This window comes from Ceratotherium simum, chromosome 7 (assembly GCF_057802395.1).
Source record: "Ceratotherium simum simum isolate JZ-2026a chromosome 7, ASM5780239v1, whole genome shotgun sequence".
Taxonomy (NCBI): Eukaryota; Metazoa; Chordata; class Mammalia; order Perissodactyla; family Rhinocerotidae; genus Ceratotherium; species Ceratotherium simum.
This window is the reverse complement of record NC_141906.1, coordinates 5,162,605-5,184,454: the sequence shown is the minus strand read 5'-3', so window position 1 is coordinate 5,184,454 and position 21,850 is coordinate 5,162,605. Positions and strand designations below refer to the sequence as shown.

Genomic DNA, 21,850 nt, shown 5'->3' with positions numbered 1-21,850 from the left:
CATTCTCTGGATGACCCTTCGAAGAGTTGCCAGACAATCATTTACATTTTATAAGGGAAATCTCCATTTGTAAAGGTATCTCCCTCTCTGTTTGGAGAAGAGAGGGGGATGAGCTCATTTCTAGTGACTTATCAATGTGGAAGGTGAGGCCTTGAGCTACATAATAAACCTTACTCTTGTTTACTGTGCTTTAGTGGTAATCTCCTGTAACTGACTCCCCCCACAGCCAAAATCCTCCTTTGTCATTGGCTGAAAAATATATTTAAGACGAGAATTTCTGCTATTGTGTGGAGAAACGCAGTGTCCCTGCTTTCTCCCATGTATACATGTTATTAAACTTGGTATTATTTTCTCCTGCTAACCTGTCTTGTTGATTATTTGGCCAGCCAGAAGAACCTTAAGGGAAAGGGCAGAGAGAGATTCTCCCTCTTCCCCTGACAATGGAGATGAGAGAGACAACGAAAGTGGCCAAAAGGATGTCTCTTGAATTAGCCAAATGCCTGTCAGCATGTCAGGGAGAAGACAGTAGCATAATCAGACATTGGAGAACCAGCAAAAAGAGATATTTCTTTGATGGGTTTCAACATCTTCCTTAGCTTACTCATCCCCAAACATTGGAGTTGACCCAAATTGTACAGTGACTATATTTTCTAAGCTGAAGTTTAGAACAGGGAATTTTGACAGAGTTTTTTGTTCTTCTTGGTGAATTAATTTTTTTGAAGTCTATAAGATTAGACAATAAGTCTGTAATGTTTATAAGTCTGTAAACATTGAATCACATTAAGCATTCTCTTTTATGTATGTACATAAGCATGTTATATGTATTTTCCGTAATACCTTCATGAAAAAGATTTAAAGGACCCATTTATTTTTAAAAATTACCTGTATTGAAACTAATGAAATTAATTGAAATTGGAATAATCACATTTCTGTATTACTTGCAGGCTACTGAATAATAATTAGCATTATAAATGTTCTCTTGTTTCCCAAAGCATATAAATTTGATCAACGGTTTCTATTTTTTAAAATAGTTTGTTGCTAAAACAAACAAATAAACAAAAAACTTGTGGATCTGGACTTTGGGCCTAAGTATTTTTAAGTAGACCTATATGATAGGTAGCATATATGATGCAGTGGACGTGATGCTGCTCTATCAGACACCCCTCCTGCTCATCAGAAAGCCCTCAGCCATCTGGCCCTTCAGGGATTTTCTCAGCTGCAGAAAGCCACCTTGCCCAAAGTCACTCCCTTCCTGGGAGAGCTCAGGTACAAAGATTAATCAAGGTGGGGGACAAAGGACTAGCCGTTTCAGTTGGGAACTCTGATAGGCCACTTTAGCTCCAAACCTCCCCATGGAGTGGTCAAGACTGTCATTGAGCCTGCATTGCATCTCCACTTTTCCTGTGTCTAATCCTGCTTCCTTTCCTTGCCTTCCACAGATTTTGCTACCAGGAGTACCTCATAATAAACATCCTGGCCCCTAAACTCCATATCCGAGTGTGCTTCCCAGAGAACCCCACCTGTGACTAACAACCAGAATGGAAGATTCTTGAGAGCAGGCATCTTTGTCTATCTTGTTCATGGACGCTAATTATAGCTCCAGTACCTCAGACAGTATCTGGCAAAGAATAGATTCTTAGTAGATAGTTGATGATTATATCAGGCTTCATCTGCATGGTGCATAATGTCAAAGAACAAAATAAGATTCTTATAAAAACAGGATGGAACTTCCAAACCAAGAGTCTCGTGTGATTTTTACTATAAACCAGCCAATCCAGAGAAGCAACACTTTAGAGACAGCCTATAATCCAGCCAACTGCTTTATTCATTCTTTCAACATTTATTGAGGGCCTACTATGTGCCAAGTGCTAAGAGGGAGAAAAAGAGGAAAGGAACAGTGCCTCTGTCAAGTAGCTCACCAGATATTTGTGGAAAGAAAGAAAGGAATCAACGGTTACAGCACAGTGCTAAATACAATGATCATGAACACAAGGAGCTGTCAAAGCTCACGGGAAAAACAACCAAACCATAAAGCCAGCCTTCGTGGGAAGGCTTCCCAGAGAAATTGGCAGCTGTGGGTGATCTGGTGAGAACATAGCATGCCATTAAAAGCACAGACTGAAGTCTGACTACCTGGGTTCAAATCCCAGTGTCACACACCAGAGGCAGTGGGAAGACAAGTTATTTAACCTCTGCCTCACTAACAATCTTTAAAATTGAGAAAATAAGAGTATGATAAGGGCTAAACAAGTCAACATCAGTGAAGCATTGAGAACACATCTGTCCAATAGTAAGCTCTCACTACTGGTGAGAACTTTAATTAAGTGTTAATTAAATAGATAAAATTAAAATGGATAAATACAATTATCCCAGTGGGAAGCACTTTCCAGACAGAGAGATTAGCAAGTACAAAGGCAGAGATGTGAGTGGGTCTAGAACCTTCAGGGACCTGCAGGTCACTCAGTATGTTTAGGACGATGGGGACAAGGACAGGAATGGAGGAGGGACTAGGGAAGAGAGCCAGTGGGGCAGGTGGAAAGCCCTTGATGAAAGCCAGCTCCTGAGAGCAAATGCAGACCCAACAGGTTTAGACCATAAATTCCGTTAAAGAGAGAATCTGTTGAAGGGTCCTAATGCTTCATGTCTAAAAAATCCTCTAAAAATATGAACAAACTGAGCTGAGTCTGAAATACTTAGCAAATATCACAGTCATCTGACTGCTGGAGCTTCTGTGAATGGGTAAATTGAATCTACAGGCTGAAGAGAACGTGAAAAGTCCCTTTTCACAGAATTTTCTTTTCTTCTCTGAAGACAGTCATTCAGCGTAAGGCCACTAATGTCTCTGAGGAAAAAACATCGTATCTGGAATATTTCACTTTACACATTTGTATACGACAGTGGAATCAGTAGATTAGTGTCAAAATGTTCTGGAAATATTTAATTAACCCCAGACATTTTAAGAGAATGAAAGTGTTGGGCTCAGAAATAAGGAGAAATCACTGACTACCATTAAGGGAACATGGTCAACTTCTTTTTCTTGGTCACATCTTGATTGCATATCCATCTCATTTCCCCCTTAGGAAAGTAAAGAACATTGTCTTAGTCAGCTCAGGCTGCGATAACAAAATACTACAGGCTGGGTGGCTTAAACAACAGAAATTTATTTCTTGAAGTTCTGGAGGCTGGAAGTTCAAGATCAAGGTACCGGCAAGGTAGATTTCATTCTAAGGCCTCTTCTCTTGGCTTGAAGGCAGCCATCACCTTGCTTTGCTCTCACATAAGCTTTCCTCAGTGTCTGTGCTCAAGAAAAGAGAGAGAGAAAGGGAGCACAATTCTCTGGTGTCTCTTCTTATAAGGACACTAATCCTATCAGATCAGGTCCCCACCATTATGACCTCATTTAACCTTAACTACTTCCTTTGAGGCCCCATCACCAGATATAATCACATTGAGTGTTGGGATTTCTACATATGAATTTTGAGGAGACACAAATATTCAGTCCATAACATTCTGCCCATGTCCCCTCAAAATTCGTGTCCTTCTCGCATGCAGAATACATTCATTCCATCCCAACAACCCCAAAAGTCTTAACTCCTTCCAGCGCCAACTCTAAACTCTAAAGTCCAAAGTCTCATCTAAGTGTCATATAAATTATATATGGGTGAGACTCAAGGTACAATTCATCCTGAGATAAAACTCCTCTTCAGCTATGAACCTGTGAAGTCAGACAGATTATGTGCTTCCAAAATACAGTGGCGGGAAAGGCGTAGGATAGACATTTTCATTCCAAAAGGGAGAAATAGGAAAGAAGAAAGGGGTGATGGGTCCCAAGCAAATTTAAAATCCTGCTAAGGCAAGTTCTGTTGGATCTTAAGGCTTGAGAATAATCCTCTTTGGTTTGATGTTCTGACTTCTGGACCCACTAGCGCAATGACCCCACCTTCCAGACCTACTTAGGGCTGCTGCCCCATCCTCACATCTCTGTCAGGCAAAGGTCCCATCTCCATGGCTGCTGGGTGGAAGTTCTGCCCCCAAGGCTTTGGAAAGAAGCCACCTAGCCTGTTGAAACCAAGGTGGTGGCCCTATCCTTTGAAATCAAGGAGGCAGCCTTGATGATCTTTGAATCAACTTTGGAGTCATTCCTCCCTGTTCTTGAAGAATAACATGTTTGCTGCTAAATAGCTCCATTATCCCATTCTCTAGAATCTAAGAAGTCCAACAGACTTCCTTTATCTCATTCTGCTTCCATCTCCTTCAGTTCAAACTGGCAGTGTCTGCTCATATAATTCCATAATCTCTTGATAAAATGATAGTCCAGCCACAATCTTGGTTTTCTCTTCAAAACAGGCCTTCTCATTTTTTGCAATATGGATATGGAGAATTTTCCAAATCTTTAAGCTCTAGTTCTCTTTTGCTTAAAAATGTCTTCTTTACTTCATTTCTCTCCTCTTGCATTTTACTATAAGCATTCAGGAGGACCCAGGCCATACCTTCAACATTTTGCTTAAAAATCTCCTCGGCCAAATATCCGATCTCGTCATTCTCAAGTTTGATCTTCCACAAAAAACTAGAACGCAATGCAGCCAAGTTCTCTGCTACTTTACAACAAAGATCACCTTTCTTCCAGTTTCCAATAACTTGTTCCTCATTTTCATCTGAGACCTTACCAGAACGGCCTTTAATGTTCATATTTCTACCTACGTTCTGCTCATGATTATTTAGGTATTCTCTAAGACGATGGAGCTCTCTCTTTCACTCTCCTTTTTTTTTTCTGAACCCTCATCAGAATCACTTTTAACATCCATATTTCTACCTTCCTGGAGATCTAGGCTTTTTTCAGGATGCACCACAAACTCTTCCAGCCTTTACCCATTAACCAGGTCCAAGGCCATTTCCACACTTTTAGGTATTTGTTACAGGAGCATCCACTTCTCGGTGCCAAAATCTGTTTTAGTTGGCTAGGGCTGCCATAACCAAACATCATAGGCCAGCTATCTTAAACAATAGAAATTTATTTCTCATAGTTCTGGAGGCTGGAAAGTCCAAGATCAAGGTGCCAGCCAATCCAGTTCCTAGTGAGGGCTCTCTTCCTGGCTTGTAAACATGCAGCCTTCTTGCGGCATCCTCACATGAGATTTGTTCAGCGTGTGTGGAGAGAGAGAGAGAGAGGGAAGGAGCGCACTCTCTGGTGTCTCTTTCTTATAAGGACACTGATCGTATTGGATCAGGACCCCACCCTTACGACCTCATTTAACCTCAGTTACTTCTTTAGAGACCTCATCTGCACATTCAGCACAGTGGGGCTTAGAGCTTCAAGATATAAATTTGGGGGGACACAAACTTTCAGTCTATAAAAAGATATATTCCCATAATTCTCTTTTGATTGCTCTGAAATATTAGGAATTTCTAGTTAATAAGGACCTAGTATCATTGCAATTAAATAAAACATTTTCAGCGACCAGCTTTATTTTCATTTGACAAACGATTAAGCTCTGACAAATAGGAATGACCCAATCAGTGTCTCCAGTACACTGGAGAAGGATATGGTAAAAATGCAGATGCTATAAACAACCTTCTTTGTGAGCTACAGATGTGCCTTATCATTTTGCCTCAATATAAAACAGATAGCAAATCATTGTCTTGAAAAACACAGCAGTTGAGCAGAAATGGCTGTGTTCATTTTTCCAGATAAACAGAACATATAGTCCACTTACAACGACGATTCAAGAGATTTGCACAATTCGTGAATTATCTTGAGAATTGGACCTTAAAATTTCGATAGAAAGTCCAGCGTGCTTTCCCTTTGCTGGGTCCCCAAGACAGACTGAGGCCATCTTTCCTCTGCCTTGCCACGCCTTCTAGGGCTCACTTACTGAGGGCCACTTTCCCCAAAGTGAGATGGAGTCCCTGTCGTGAAGTGTGAGGTCACACTGGAACAGGACCACAGAAGAAGAGCTGGCCAGCCCTCCTGCAGCAATGTAGACTCACGTGCCGCTCCCCCGGCCAGCGTGCATCTGCGAACTGAGCTTTCCCAAGTCTTGCTAACTTAAAGCAAAAAACCTTCACTCCTTACAGAATTGGCAAACCGAGGCTTCCAGGTGTGCTTTCAAACATGGCCTGGGACACAGAAGGATTGCATGCATCAGGCAGTCTTTCAGGCAGAAAAACATTTGGAGAAATGTCAGCGAGGAGGCTGTTTCCCGTTCCAACTGCATTTCAAGGCTTGTGGTTAAAGCATGGATTCAGAAAGTATTGCTTTAGAACGCACAGGACTGGATGAAATAGTCTGAACTTAGTTTCTCTCTCTGCCTTTCATACTTTTCTACACTCCTCTTGTTCTGCTCTGTCTCTTTATTTCCTTCTCTCTTCTCTCTCCTGTGTCTCTCTTAGCTTTCTTCTTGTCTCTTTACTTTCTTTCTCTTTTCTTCTTTCAGTGACTTGTCTCTTCTTGGCCCTCATGCCTTTCTTCTTTCCCTGTCATCAGTTTCATCAATTTCTTCCCTTAATTTATTTTCCTTTTCTTTATTTACTTCTTCCCTTCTTTCCTTCCGTCATACTTGGCAAAGTTTAATTATTTGTAAAATGAAGTCAAAGCCAGCCACAGACAATGTTTTATGTGATTGTGATTATACCAGATCCATGTTAACTAGAAAATCCTAGAATTGGGGGACAATGAAAAGAGAATTATGAGAGTGTCTCTTCTTCATTTTTTGTAAGGAGGAAAGGGATGGATATGCCATTGAGACATGAGCAAGAGAGAAAGAAGTTGTGCACATTCCCATCAATGGGGTTAGTAATTTTTCTTTCCTCCCCTCCTTCCTTCTTCCTTTATTTGTTTCCAACCTCTACTCTCACATTTTTCTCACTACAGTCATTCTTCAAGATCAGTACATAGGGTGTTGCTAGCCCATGTCATAGATTAGAAAACTAAAACCCTGAGGGATTATTTAGCTCAAGGGTGACATAAATTAGAGACCCTACTCATCCCCCTCATGTGGCAATAGGATTAACAAACCCTTCCACCATCCCACCCTGAGTCATAGTTACACAAACTATACTAACACCTAAAACAGACAATGGTCTATCATTTGATCAAAAATATGTGTGGAATAATTCTAAAATATCATAAAACCTAGGTATGCATTCATAAAGTCACTTAACAAGTGTTCACTGCTTGCTTACATGTGTGATAGGCATTTGGATACAACCGTGGATAAAATGAATCCACATTTTCTTTAATAGATTACACTCTTAAAGTAGGATTTTTTTCTTATTTGAGAAGCATTATGTCATATTGCCTAAAAATATACTGTTTGCAGTCAGGCAGATCTGGACTCCAATGTAGCCTACTAATAGTTGCATGACTTCAGACAATTACTAAGCCTTAAGTTCTTCATTCATAAACTAGAAATAATTACTACCATCAGAATAGTTAAATTATAAAAGTAATGTGCTGATCATTGTGCCTGGCACTATAGACATTACTCAAGTAAAATAAATACAGAACTAGATTGTGGGGATGGATGCACAACTCTGTAAATTTACTAAAAATCATTGAATTGCACATTTAAAATGGGTGAATTTTATGGTATGTAAGTTATACCTCAATAAAGCCACATATATATGGCTTGAAAAGAAATGTAAGTATAGTAATATGATACTTCAGAGAAAAAAGATATCTCCTCCCAAAGGGAGAAGGTCAGGGGAGAGAAATGCAGATGGGGAAGGTGTCAAGAGATTCTTAAGAAAGGGCCAGAGTTCTGCAAGCAGACATGAAATCACCGTTTAAAGGGAAGCAGTTTCATAAAACAGGAATCAAAGTTTGGGGTGGTGAGCCTCGAATAGCATGCTAAGAATTTTGGATGTAATCTACGAGATGGTGAAGAAAACTAAATGCTTTGGAGCCAAAGGTGAAAAAATTGAAGCTGTGCTTTTTTGAGGCAGACAGGAAGACCAGTTAGAAATCTTCCGCCAAACCACCTTAGAGGTAATCAAGACCTGACTGACTAGCCAAGGGAGCAGCAAGGAGGGAGCAGATGTAAGAGATCCTGGGGAAGAGGGGGGAATGGATGATCATATTGACTGACTGCTGCGAGAAATGCAGAAGAGGAAATCAAAATGACTCAGACTTCGAGTTAGATGTTAACTTTTCGGTATTTGAATTTGAATTACTTGATGAAACACATGATGGCTATTCAGTAGAGATGTTTAGCAAGTTGTTAAAATATGGGTCTGAAACCCTGAAACCAGAGATGGTAATTCATGTGAAAAATGGTGCTAGTTGAGTTCTGAGCTGCAAATCAGACCTTAAGTTTACAATGAGTTCCTAACCTCCTCATCTCCTCCCCTGAGGCTCTTGTTTGATCTCTACAGGACTAAAATTACTCATGGGAGAATGAGGCTTCTCCTGAGGAGGATGTTTGAAGCTTTCATCAAATTCTCAAGAAGTCTGTGACCCCAAAAAGGTTAAGAACCCCTGGTCTAAGCAATGCCAGCTGAGTGAAAGAAACCAGAGTGTTGTTTGAACCACTCATTCTCTTCCTACCAAAGATCTGGCTCAGGTGAACGCATAGAAACAGGCCCTTTAGCCCCATTGTTCATGCCTGGCCCCATTCTCCACTTCCATATTTACATTTCAGCTTCACTGTCATGCTCCAGGTTCCAAATAATTTGTTTGTGGTTGTTCTGGTTACCATCCAAAGAGAAAAGCATTTTTAAAATGCTCTGCTAGCTCATATTTAATTATGAAGAAATAGCTTCAAAAGCATTCTGAGCTGGAATATCTCTGTTAATTGCACTGACACATTTAAGACCAGCTTTCCGAGAGTAAAGTATGCATAAGAAATCCAGGATGTTGTATGAAGCGGACAGATGGAAAATTTTTTTTTTTTAAATTATTTCCAGATAGTCATTATTCTATATCATTAGCACAGGCTTGTAAGGCTAGTTAGTGAAGAAAATTTAAGAATACATTTTTTACCAACAAGTGAGCCTAGTAAAAAAGTTGCAAAATAGCTCAGATGCTTTTCGTTGACACAGCTTATTTTCCTTTATTGCTGAGTTTTGCTTTTTCCTTGAGAAGATATTACATCTAAAATGTTGCTGTGTGTAAAAGTGTTTTAATGAGGCTGTGTGGTTCAGTGAGGGAAACACAGATGTTGGGGGAAGTAGCACACCCAGTTTTGTTGCTTTTTTAGCAACAGCTTTGTTCTGCACTTGGAAACCATAGGAATGAGAGCCAGCTGGAAGAACTCAGCTTTCCAAGTGGTTGGGTAAAAGGAGAGGGCATCTCCCTCCTGTATAGGTGCATGTCTCCACAACCTGGAGACCCAGGTGACTTTGCATTAGAGAAAGGATTCAAAGAATCAAGAAATCTGCAGGTTCCTGCTGTGTCTGTTCATGGGAGTTGAAGGCAACCTGCAGAAGGGAGACCCTGGGAAAGAGATCTCAGGATAGAAGGGTCCCAGGCCAAGAGAATCAAGGGCTGTGTTTATCCTAGGAGCATAGCTGGGTTGAAGAGAAGCCAAAGTGATGGTTAGAGTCACAGAACAAAACACCAAGTCTTAGGGGTGAGAAAGGAATGGCTTTAGGAGGATTAACAGTAAAATTCATCACTGGAAAGAGAGAAGTCAGATGGGAGCAGGTACAAAGAACGGCTTAAGAAAAGTGGATGAAAACAAAGATGGAAATGACAGAGTGTGTGCTGTGGCTTCCCTATGGCCGTGTTTGGGGCTCAGAAGTGATCCAGTGGCATAGGTAGAACTAAACCCTGCAAAGCCCATGCACTTAACTCTTCTACTCTCTGTAGTATGCCAGAAGAATGCTGCCTTAGTCCATGCTTAAAATCCTCTGGAAACCTTACCATGTACCAGGGCAGTACATTTCATCTTCTGGCAACTCCAGCTTCTAGAAAGATATCCCTTTTATTAAGTTGAAATCTACTTCCCAATAGGAGATTGTATCAAGGCCAGCCTTATGTCCACTGGCATATCAGGGAGGCTCAGACTCTTTCCACGACCTCCAGAGCCCACTGCCCCTGCCTCTGTTAGAAATAAGTGATGATGATAGAAATTGGTCAAATAGTTTTCAAACTTTGAATGTATTTGATGCTCTAGTTAACTAAAATACTTCAGAGGCTTCACAGGGTGGTACCATGAATCACCTGGGCTTGAGGACCCAAGTCCTACAGTTTAGATTTTATGTAATTATTTGGCTTGTTTGCTGTGTGACGTGCTTCCTCTCTCAGATTCATTTTCTGGCTGAAGGTTTCCAAGCAGGGCATAGGCACCAAATACTTGTCCCCGTGCAGCAGTACGTCATCCTACACCTCATCCAAAAAGGAATGTTGAGTCCTGTGCAATAAATACTCGTCTTTGAACCTGATAAACATACTGCAGTTTGGAGGTTTTGTGGTTTAAACCCATGCCCATAAGAGGCGAGCGTGAGCTATTCCGTGGAGCATATTGAGGAGGGCTTCCATCTCCACTTGCCTGGACCTTCTACCTGCCAGTCTCAGTTCTGCCCCATGGAGATGCATACAATAAGCTTAATACTGTGGCTACACGGCAGCCCTTCAGACACTGTTAGACAGCTACCACACCAGCTCTAAGCCCCTTCTTCCCTGAGTGAATATGCCTCCAGAGCAGGCTTTGCATAACATGCTTTCCAGGTCAATCACCAACTTTGTCCCTCTCCTCTGAATGTGGTCCAGGTAGTTCCTATTTCTCTGAAGATGGTAGTGGCTAGACATGAACATAATATGTTATCTCACAGTTCCAGGGGACCATTTCACCCTGTATTCTTGAGATTATGATTCTGCTTACCTGGCTTAAGCCTACATTATCCCATACTATAATAAACCTCCCTCTCTTCCCTTGGTACTCTCATTTGAGACACTATCTTACCATGGCTGTGGATCATAATTTACTGTTAAGTAGTTACTGGATGCTGACTATGCAGTGGACCCTGTAATAGATACAGAGAAATAAGGTACTGTCCTGCCTGAGAGACTTAGAGGCTAGTCAGAGACCCATGTGTTCAAATGTATCTGTTTACATCCCACAGTCAGCTGTTTCCAAAGTCCGGGGAGCTAGGGGAGCTCACAGAAGGGAGATGCTATATATGCTGGATTGAGTTAGGCCATTCCAGAGAGAATATAGCACTTGGCAGTTGAATTGCTGGCTAGAGAGAAGCCTAAAAAGTCATTCATTCCACAAATATTTATTTTTACATTTATTGTGTGTCAGAAACAAAAAGGGAAAATTAATTTAATTAGGACTCAGAGAATGTTCTGATGTAATCTGCTTTCCAAAAGCATCAAGGATTCCCCAAGTGCTCAAATTCTTTGCTAAACAGGCCTTCTGGAAAGCAGATGAGGATGCCAAAATCAGTTAACACTTCCTTTACAGCAATCCACTGAGCAGAAAAAAGATACACGAGAACAGGGCACCCACATCTGTCCCCAGGTATGACTGATTTTCACTCTGCTCAGATGCTTGCAATGTGGATACCTTTGTTGGCTTATAAGACCAAATCAATGGCATTTGGCCTGAAATAAAAGACTTCAGGTCACTCACAGGATGGTGAGTATGCATGAGTTTATCACCAAAAAGCCCACTCATTCCAGGAATCTGGGCATGGTCTCTTCCTCATTGTAACCCTCAGAGGTTAGAAACCTAACTGCAAACATACCAAAAGCCCACTATGGATCTATTAGAAAATAACAGAACTGAGAGGGACTTCAGAAATATCTAGTGCCAAGAACGGTGAGGGGTTTCTTTTGTTTTGAATCTCATGTACATTCTTGGCATTTAAAAGACTACAATGGAATAGAATGGCTTCTTGTAGTGTTATGTAGAAATGAATTCTGATCCTTCATACAGCCTCAGTGAGGATGAGTTCAGTCATTGATTAGCAAAGTCTGCCTTGAGCACAGTAGCAATAAGCGGTGTAAGAAGTGCCGCATTTTGCAATCCAGGCCAATGTCCTCATTATGCCAAGGAAAAGTCGGGACCTGAGGGACTGAAGCAACATATTACCAACACTAGGATCAATAATTCCTCCTCTCTTGCTATAGCTTCCCATTTTGTTTCAACCTTTGCTTTGAAACAATGAAGCATATTAAATATACCTAGACCCTAAGTAGGGAGATGTTGAATTTGGCCTTGGTTTTGTTAACTAAGAAAATGAGAAAACCCGTTAGAATTTCTTACAGTATTAAATCCTCAGCACTGTAAGAGACCATAGAGCTAGTCCGACCAGGTGCTCTCGTTTTATAGTTGAGAAAACAGGTCCAGAGAGGTTACAATGAGTTAGCAGAAGAGCTGGGATTAGAACTTGTCTCCAAAGATCCATTCCCCACCACTCTTTCACAGTTTCTTTCCTCATTTGTAAAATCTATTTATTAAACGAGCATTTGTTGAGTAACTGCTATGTGACAGACATTAAGCTGTAGTCAGGGGAAGTATAAAGTTAAGCCAATGGCCTAGTGGAGGAACTGGTCATGCAAACAATTTTCACACCATTGGATGAGTACCAGCAAAAGTTTTTCTAAAGTGCTACTTAAAGAGGTGCTTGACTCTTCCTGAGTCATGGCAACCTTCACACATGAGGTGAATGTTTTGGTGAGTCTTGAAATACAAATAGGAGTTTTGCAAAAATACAGAGTAGACCAGGGAATCCTGGATGAGTAGTATCACATGGGAAAGGCACAGAGATATGAAGGGGCATGAGGTGTTATAGCAACCACAAGTCGTTTGGAAATTAAGCAGAGGTGAGTCTGGACCCAAGCAAGGATCTTATGCATCAGGCTAATGGGTTTGGACTTGACCTACTAGCTAGCAGGGAGTTATTGACATGTCAGGAGAAGGGAAGGGGCAAGATCAACTCCGTGCTTTGGAAGGATCATGACAATATTGTGAACAGGAGAATCAGAAGTTTAGTAGACGAGATAACACACAATTGCAAGGGTCTATGTGAGAGAAAAATGACAGTTTGGGCTAAGCTAGTAACACTGAAGGATAGTATGAGGAACTGACTCAGAACCATTGTGAGTTCACAATGGCTCATGGCTTGGATTTATATTAGATATAGGGATTGAGGGAGAGCGAAAACCAAGACGTAAAAATAATGTGTTTGCTGGGGCCGGCCCGTGGCATAGTGGTTAAGTTCACACACTCCACTTCGGCAGCCCGGGGTTCGTAGGCCCGGATCCCGGGTGCAGACCGTCGCACTGCTCATCAAGCCATGCTGTGGCAGGCGTCCCACATATAAAGTAGATAGACACAGATGTTAGCCCAGCGCCAATCTTCCTCAGCAAAAAGAGGAGGATTGGCAATGGATGTTAGCTCAGGGCTAATCTTCCTCAACAAAAATAAAAAATAAAAGTGTTTGCTTACCCTACAGGGTAGTAAAAATGAATGAAGATTATGAATAAGAAAGTACCTGGAAAAAAACCACCATGTAAAGCTCTTTATATATGGAAGATATTTTTATTATCACAAAACCTTATTTCCAAATACTATTTCAGTTTACTCTTTAGCACAAGGAAACAGATCAAATGCATTGTGGTCAACGTACAACATGACAGAGAGAAAAAGGCAACAAATAATTTTGACTTTATTCATTTCCTCCTCCAGCCATCATTAACATCATTGTGGATCAGGCATTGCAGGGCAGGAGGGACACTAAGATGAATCAACTACGCTCTCCCTGTGAAAGGATCAAGAAGTTTGTGTTTGACTTTTCTTAAAGAAACTCACCTACCTCAGTAAAGAGGCACTCTCTCAGAGCCACTCCAACCAAATTACATAACAGCCCTCAAATGGACCTTCCCCAGCTGAGTGGCAGAGAATGTTCGAATGTGTGAATCTGATTTCCTTACTCCCCAACAAGCTGCCAAAGTGAGTTTTTTAGTAATTAGCAAAACATCTGTAATAGGATCAGTGTTTCAGAAACAGCTGTTGCTTTCTTGACCAGAGAAGGAGGTGGGGACATTGAGGGGGCAGAGGGTGGGGAACGTGGACATGGACTTCACTTTAGCCCAGCTGTTTCCCATTTGAAGGAAGGATCAAGGGTAGACACTGAGTCAGTGGGAAAACATCAAGACAGCAGTGAAAAGCGACATGCTATCAAATCACACTGGTCCTGAGTCGACTCCAGTGCATTCCATTGGCATGTGGTGAGCAAAGCTCCCCTTCTCCCCACAGTCCTGGGAGCTGGCCTTGGTTGCCAAAAAATGTCCCAGCAAAAATATTTATATGAAAACAACACAAAGGCGGTGTTAAGAGCACCGCTGACCTCTTAGAGTTTGACCTCATCTCTCCACAGCAACACGAACTTGGAAAATCTCCTTCTCTCTGTGAATGATGCAAGACTCTTGGTTACACTAGGTGGTTTGAGCACTTCCTCCTGGCTTTGAGCCTTTGCAGACTGGGAGGAGCGTGTGAGAGGCACCAGTGGATTATAGGAATCCTTCTATGGAAGAGGCTGTCCCTGCTGAGGAAGGCTGGGGCAAGTTACTGCAAGATTCAGGCTCTAACATTCTAACTGAGAAAGGAAACTGGCCGAATTCATTCATTCAATCAACCAATCAGCAAACATTTATTGAGCACATGCAATGTGCAAGGTGATGTGATAAATGCAAGGGATAGTGTGTTTAAAGGATCAGACAGAGTCCCTGTCTTGTAGACCTCACACAATGTAGGAAAGGTAAAAGACATGAAAATAAGGAGACTCGGGCTGCCCATTCTTTTATAAGATGAATCTTAGATTCTCCAACTTTGGCCCTACCTGTGACTGTTTTCTGCATTCCCTTCTTCTAATATCTATTCGGCCTCTAACCACTAGCTCCCACTCTGTGCACTTTTGTTCCCATTGATCAAAATTCTATTTCTCAAATTGGTGCAGCCACTATGGAAAGCATTACGTAGGTTCCTCAAAAAATAAAAATAGAAGTACCATATGATCCAGCAATTCCACTTCTGGGTATTGATCTGAAGAAAATGAAAACACTAATTTGAAAAGATGCATGCACCCCCATATCCATTGCAGCAGTGATTACAATAACAAAGACATGGAAACAACCTAAGTGTTCATCAATGGGTGAAAATGTGGTATATATACACAATGGAATATTATTCAGCCATAAAAAAATGAAACCTTGCCATTTGTGACAATCATTTGGATAGAGCTTGAGGGCAGTATGCTAAGTGAAATAAGCCAGACAGAAAAAGATAAACGCAGTAGGATCTCACTTATATGTGGACTCTGAAACAAAATAAGCCGAGGAGCAGACTGTGGTGCTGACACGAACTGTTAATATCAAATATCAGAGTAAAGCTGAGGAAGAGCACTGGTGAAATCACAGGGCCAGAATATCATGTAAACAACATTCCCAACGAGCTCCAAGTCCGCATAAAAACAAATTTGCGTTGTTAAATTTAATCGACCGAGAACCAGAAGAACTGCGGGCTGAAACCTGAAATATTATTAAGGAAGAATGTCTTAGGTAAAAAGAATAAAGAGTAAAAACACAATGCTGAAGTAAAAAGAAAAGAAAAATCAAGATGAGTGACAGAAGACACAGTAAAAATTGTTAAGGACAGGTAAGAAGCAAAAGTAAAAGGTGACAAAAGCAGGGTTGGAATTTTGAACACAGCTTTTCAACAACTGTCACATAGAGATAAAGAAGACCACTATAATGGCCAATGCAAAGAGATAGAAGGGAAGAACAAAAAAGCGAGAACAGAGGTCCCTTCCAGAAGATTCAAGAAATCAAAGGGAAATTTAAACCTAGATTAGGAATGCTGAACGACCAATAGGGAAACACACTATCTGATCAGGAGAAAATAAAGAGAAGGTGGAAACAGTACACCGAAGATCTACACAGAAGAGATAAAAGGATGACAGATGACTTTGAAGAAGACTCCTATGAGAAAGAACCTGTAATTCTAGAAAGGGAAGTGAAAGCTGCCCTGAAAGTACTGGGAAGAAATAAGTCACCAGGGGAGATGGGATATCAATAGACTTTTTTCAAGCCACAGACACTGAATCTGTCAAAATCCTAACAAGAATATGCCAACAAACATGGAAAAGAGAACCAGTGGCCTACGTGCTGGAAACGCTCAATATACATCCCAATCCCCAAGGAAGGAGATGTCAAGGAGTGCAGTGACTACAGGACCACTGCTCTAATGTCCATGCAAGTAAAGTGACGCTCAAGGAGCTGCAACAAAGGCCTCTACCTCAAATGGAGCAAGAAATGCCTGAGGTCTAAGGTGGATTTTGGAAAGGGAGAGGCACAGGAGATCTAATTGCGATTATTTGTTGGCTACCGGAGTGCTCCCAAGAATTTCAGAAGAAAGTTAGTCTATGTTTTATAGACTACAGTAAAGCCTCTGACTGCATGGATATGAAAAGTTACGGGCTGCTCTAAAAAAAATAGGTGTGCCTCAGCACTTGATTGTCTTGATGAACAACTGTGTTGTAGACAAGAAGCCTCTGTCAGGACAGAACATGGAGAGAAAGAACGATTTCCTGTAGGCAAAGGTGTCAGACAAGGGTGCATTCTATCTCCGTGTCTGCTTAATCTGTACACAGAATGCATCATATGAAAAGCTGGGCTAAACTCAGCTGAAGGAGGATCGAAAATTGGTGGGAGAAAGATTAACAATCTAAGATACAAGACACACAAATGACACCATCTTATTGGCAAAAAGCAGCAACGACTTGAAATGACTTCTGACAGAAGTGAAAGAAGAAAGTGCCAAAGCAGGACTGCATTTGAACATCAAGAAGACAAAAATCATGACTACAGAAGAACTACACAACTTTAATGTAGACAATGAAGACACTGAAACTGTTAAAGACTGTGTGTACCTTGGTTCAGTCATCAATTTAAACGGAGACAGCAGCCAACAAATCAAGACTAAGACTTGGAACGGCGGCAATGAAAGAATTAGGAAAGATCAAGTGTCAGGAAGTGTCATTAGAGACCAAGGCCAAGATTACCCACACCCCCGTATTCCCAATTACTTTGTATGGGTGAGAAAACTGGACAGTGGAGAAGGCTGACAGGAAAAAAATGGGTTCATTTGAAATATAGTGTTAGAGGAGAGTTATACAGATACCCTTGGCTGCCAGAAAGACAAACAAGTGGATACTACAGCAAATTAAGCCTGAACTATCACTGGAGGCAAAAATGATACAACTGAGGCTGTCCTGCTGTGGGCACGTCATGAGAAGGCAGGATTCTCTGGAAAAGACAATAATGCTGGGAAAATAGGAGGCAGCAGGAAAAGAGGAAGACCAAATATGAGATGGAGTGACTCCATAAAGGAAGTCATAGGAGTGAGTCTACAGGAGCTGAGTAGGGCTGCTGAGGACAGGACATCACTCATTCATAGGGTCACCAGGAGTCAGAGCCGACTTGATGGCACATAACAACAACAACAAAACAAAAAAACAAACAAACAAATGAGCTCATGGATACAGAGAGCAGATTGGTGGTTGCCAGAGCTGAGGGGGAGAGCGGGCAAAATGGGTGAAGGGGATCAAAAGGTAAAAATTTCCAGTTATAAAATGAGTAAGTCATGGGGATGTAACGTACAGCATGATGACTATAGTTACTAATACTGTATAGCATATTTGAAAGTAGCTAGGAGGGTAGATCATGAAGGGTCTCAGGACAAGAAAAAATTTTTTGTAACTATATACGATGACAGACGTTAACTGGACTATTGTAGTGACCATTTTGCAATATATGCAAATATTGAATCGTTATGCTGTACACCTAAAATTAATATGTTATATGTCAATTATGCCTCAATAAAAAAAAAAAATTCTATTTCTTCATCATGAGTATTCAATGAGACACGCTTCCAAGAGAAGATTAGACAAAGTTGACCTCACTTAACTAATGGTCAGGCCCAGGTCAGAGCTAGACTCGGAGGAGACCTTTAAGCATAGAACTGAGCAAAGCCTTTGACCAAATTATGAAGAAAGCAAGGCTGTTGTTGATGGCCTGCACCTCCTCAATAGGCGCTATTTCTTCCTGTTCTAGACTTCTTGGCTTCGTTTACTCTCTTCCTCTTCTTGGACCAACACTCTTCCTTATCTCTACCTTTCAAAATCATATTTATTCTTCAAATCTCAACTTATTTGCCACCCTCTCTGTGGGGTTTTTCCTGCTTCCCACTTGCCCTGTATGCACTTCCTTTAAACTCCCTTAGTACTTTGCACCTCTCTTGGGACATCAGAGACTGTCTTATTTTATTTTGCTGATATTTTATTTGGCTTCCAACTGAAATGGCACTGTCTTATTCGTCTCTGTATTTCATGCAACAAGAAGTGCAGAACTTTGCATAAAGTGGGTGCTTAATTAGAATACTTTAATACGGGACTTCAGGTTAGAGGGGGCCTGTTTTTGAATCTTGACGCTGCTTTTTACAAAGAGACAATTCATTCATCTCTGAGCCTCAGTTTACAGATCTCATCAAAAAACAGAATAATAAGATTGCTAAGAACAATAAATGTTATTGTTGGTTATCAGTTGGCCCCCATACACCAAGGGCAAGGAGAGACTGAAGAAAGAGGCAGACAATTCCGGATTGGCAGGTGGCAGTTGAATAAGCAAGTGAAATTATGTGGCCTGTCTTGGGCAGCTGCAAGATGAGTAGGTCTCCATATCTACCCACCAGAATCTTAAAAGTTTGTATAGCAGCATTAACTGGGTTCAGTCATGTGTACCACCCAGACGGCCTCAACAATACCTTATTCTGTTAAGGCTGAGTCCCTGCAAACAGTTCCCATTGTGGAGCGGTGGGTAGAATGTATGTTTCAGGAAGAGGGGAAGGGGTAAGGAGCCTCCAATTGACCAGGTGCAGCTTGTGGGTCAACGGCTGGTCACATCCTCTTGATGACCTGCTCCAACAGTTATATCACACAGAAACCCCTGGCCTAATTTCTGGCTCACTGGAGGCATTCAATAAGAGTTTTCCTTTTTCCTTTTCTCAACATGTTTTTACTGAATTAAAATGAATTGAAATTAAAGAAACTGAAATTGAGAGAGACTGAATAGCCCCCATTTTCCCCAAATTCTGCTTTACTTGTTTTCTTGTAATTCCATCATTTAGAGCAAGGGTCTGCAATTACAGCCCATGGGCCAAATCTGGCCCCAGACCTGTTTTTGTAAATAAAGTTTTATTGAAACACAGCTATGCCCGTTCATACACATATTTGCTATGGCATCTTTCTCATTACACCTGTAGAGTTTACCAGTTGCGATAGAGACCGTATGGCCATGGCTGGCAAAGCCTACAATGCCAACCCTCTGACCCTTTGCAGAAGTTTGACTTCTGGTTTCCAGTTAAGGCTCTCTTTCTTCAGGAAATCCCTGTGAAAACTCAAGCACACCGCCTCCAGTAAGTGACACATCAAGCCACTTGCACTGCTACCATATTGTCTCGGATCAAATCCCCGCGCGAGGCTGGAAAGCAGAGTGAGAACAGAGGGAGCAGCTCTCCAGCAGGGATGAAAAGAGAGGAAAATCTGGGCAAAAATGTCGACTCACAAAGCAGAGAAGAAAGCTTCGTTTTTTGAGTGGGAGAGTGGAGAGCTGGTAATCAGCTGATAATCAGCTAATTAAATCTGAACAGGAGGAGGAGGAGTGATAGTAATAATAATGTCACCTCTTTGTTAGGGTTCCCAGGAACGCAGAGACTGAGACAGAAATTTACATGCGAACTCCCAAAAACGTACTGATGTCACCATCCGAGAAAACGAGTGAAAGGAAAAGAGCAGTGGGGCAGGGGAGGAGGGAAAACAATTGTAACAACACGTTTGTTACCAGCACTACTGAACGCTCAGCCTCATGGGGCATCTTCAGAGAGTGCCCAGAAATGACTGTTCTGCAAAACTCGCTGTCAGGGAGCAAAACGGAAGGATAGCTCCGAGCCACTATTAGTCAAAGTGCGCCCGTGGGACATTGACTCCACCACATCCTGGCTGGAGGAAGCCAGAACCCATGGGGCAGCAGTGACAACCACAGCGCGAGCCATGGCACAAGGGGCCAACCTGTCGGTGGCTGTGAGCCTCATTCACAGCTGCAACTGGCAGCCTCGTTGGCCTGGCCCGGAGATCACAGCCCACCTGTGAACACCAAGTGAGTCTCAAGGTCTGCTGAGCCCCATGGGAACAGGGGAGCCCTGGAGCACAGGTAAGAGAGCCCTGGAGCAAGGCATGCCAGGGCACGACAGCCAGTGACGCGAGGGACCAAGAAAAGTCATCAGAGTGAGCCTGGCTGACCGTGTGAGAGAGCACCTAAGAGGCTCGGCGGCCACCACGGAGGGCTGACATAGCTCGAGGAAGATGGAAACCGCCCTCTCCATGGCCTGCGGGAGAGCCGGCGATGCCGGGCCACCCTCCTCAGGAGTCGTGAGTCACGGAGACCAGAAACTCATGGGATCTTGGGAGGCACTTACACTGACTTTGGCCCACTACGGCTTACTGAGCACCTACTATATACTAAGCTCTTTTCAAACATATAGGTTTTTAATCCTCAGGAGATCCCCAAGAGGGTGAAGCAATAATCCCCATTCTATATATGAGTAGTCTGAGACCCAGAGCAGTGAGTAACCTGCGCATGTACCTTCACATACTTGGGGACCTGTCATATGGGAAAGGGACTAGACCCATCCCACGCTGTCCCAGCCAGTCAAACCGAGACCACTGGGTAGAAATTACTGGAAAGTAGTACTTAGAACACGGACTTTCTAAGATTCTGAACTAGTTTTCCAACAATGCGATGAGCTCTCCTGCAAGAGTGAGGCGCTCAACAGCAGCAGGACCGAGCACTGCGTGCATACCTCTGCCAGAAGGGACAGGGTGCCGGGCTGGTAGGAGGCTGGACTAGGTGAAGACTGAAGGCTTTCAGGCTCCTTCTAATGAAGGAAGAGTCAACACCAATACCCAGATAGTTTTACTGTTGTCATTTTAACGTCAATGTGAAAAAGAAAAGATACTTATAAAATAATAAAAATATATTAATAATAATATCTACTGGGGGGGCGGAGTCAAGATGGCGGCGTAGGCAGACTCTGAACTCACCTCCTCCCGTGGACACAGCCAATTTACAACTACTCGTGGAAAAATTACCCCTGAGACAGAACTGAAAACTGGATAAGAGGAACTCCTGCAACAATGGACAATCCTAACTGGGGTAGAAGAGGCAGAGACTCCCTTCCGGAGAGGAAAAACGCCGCCTTCACAAGCCGCCAGCTTCACGGCCGCCGGGAGCAGCTCACAGGTACGCAGCCTCCCTGGAGGCGCGGGGCCCTGAGCCGGGGAGCGCCCCCGCTGTGGGCATTTTGTGGACCCAGCACAATTGAGACCAGCAGCATAATATCTGACTTTGCCTGCTACTAAAGCATTGGGTAGCACCCCCAGAAAACCAGGTTCACAAAGAAACTAAAACTGGCTCTTAAAGGGCCCGCGCACAAACTCACCCGTTCCAGAAAGCATCCTAAAATCACCAGAAAGAAAGGTGCACAGTGCTTCGGTGACAAGAGACTCACCTAATAGGCCCTGAGTGCATCTCGGTGAGGGGTGAGACCTCTCCAGGGACTGGGACATTGGCGGCGGCCATTGTTGTGGCCTGGTGTGAGCGTGCTGACACAGACGCCATTGGAGTTCTCCCTGAGACCTGCTAGCCCAGGGTCTGCTCCACCCGCTAGAGCACCGATTTAATCCAGCTCAGCCAGGGCAGGCAGCCCACCCTAGAGACTAGCCCCACCCAACAACAAGCCCTCACGCAACGTGTGGGCCTGCATAGATTGGTGACTGGATTCTCTGC

General features: G+C 42.5%; 1 long non-coding RNA gene across 3 annotated transcripts in view; it reads right to left on the bottom strand.

Moving 5' to 3' along the window:
- The window catches only part of LOC147916535 (uncharacterized), a 65,385-nt gene extending 43,739 nt beyond the window's left edge, over positions 1-21,646 (bottom strand). For all 3 annotated transcript variants that reach the window (XR_015552658.1, XR_015552659.1, XR_015552660.1), the window contains exon 1: positions 21,573-21,646. This is a non-coding gene — a long non-coding RNA (uncharacterized LOC147916535). The remainder of the gene's footprint in view (positions 1-21,572) is intronic.
- Between the last annotated feature and the right edge of the window lie 204 nt (positions 21,647-21,850).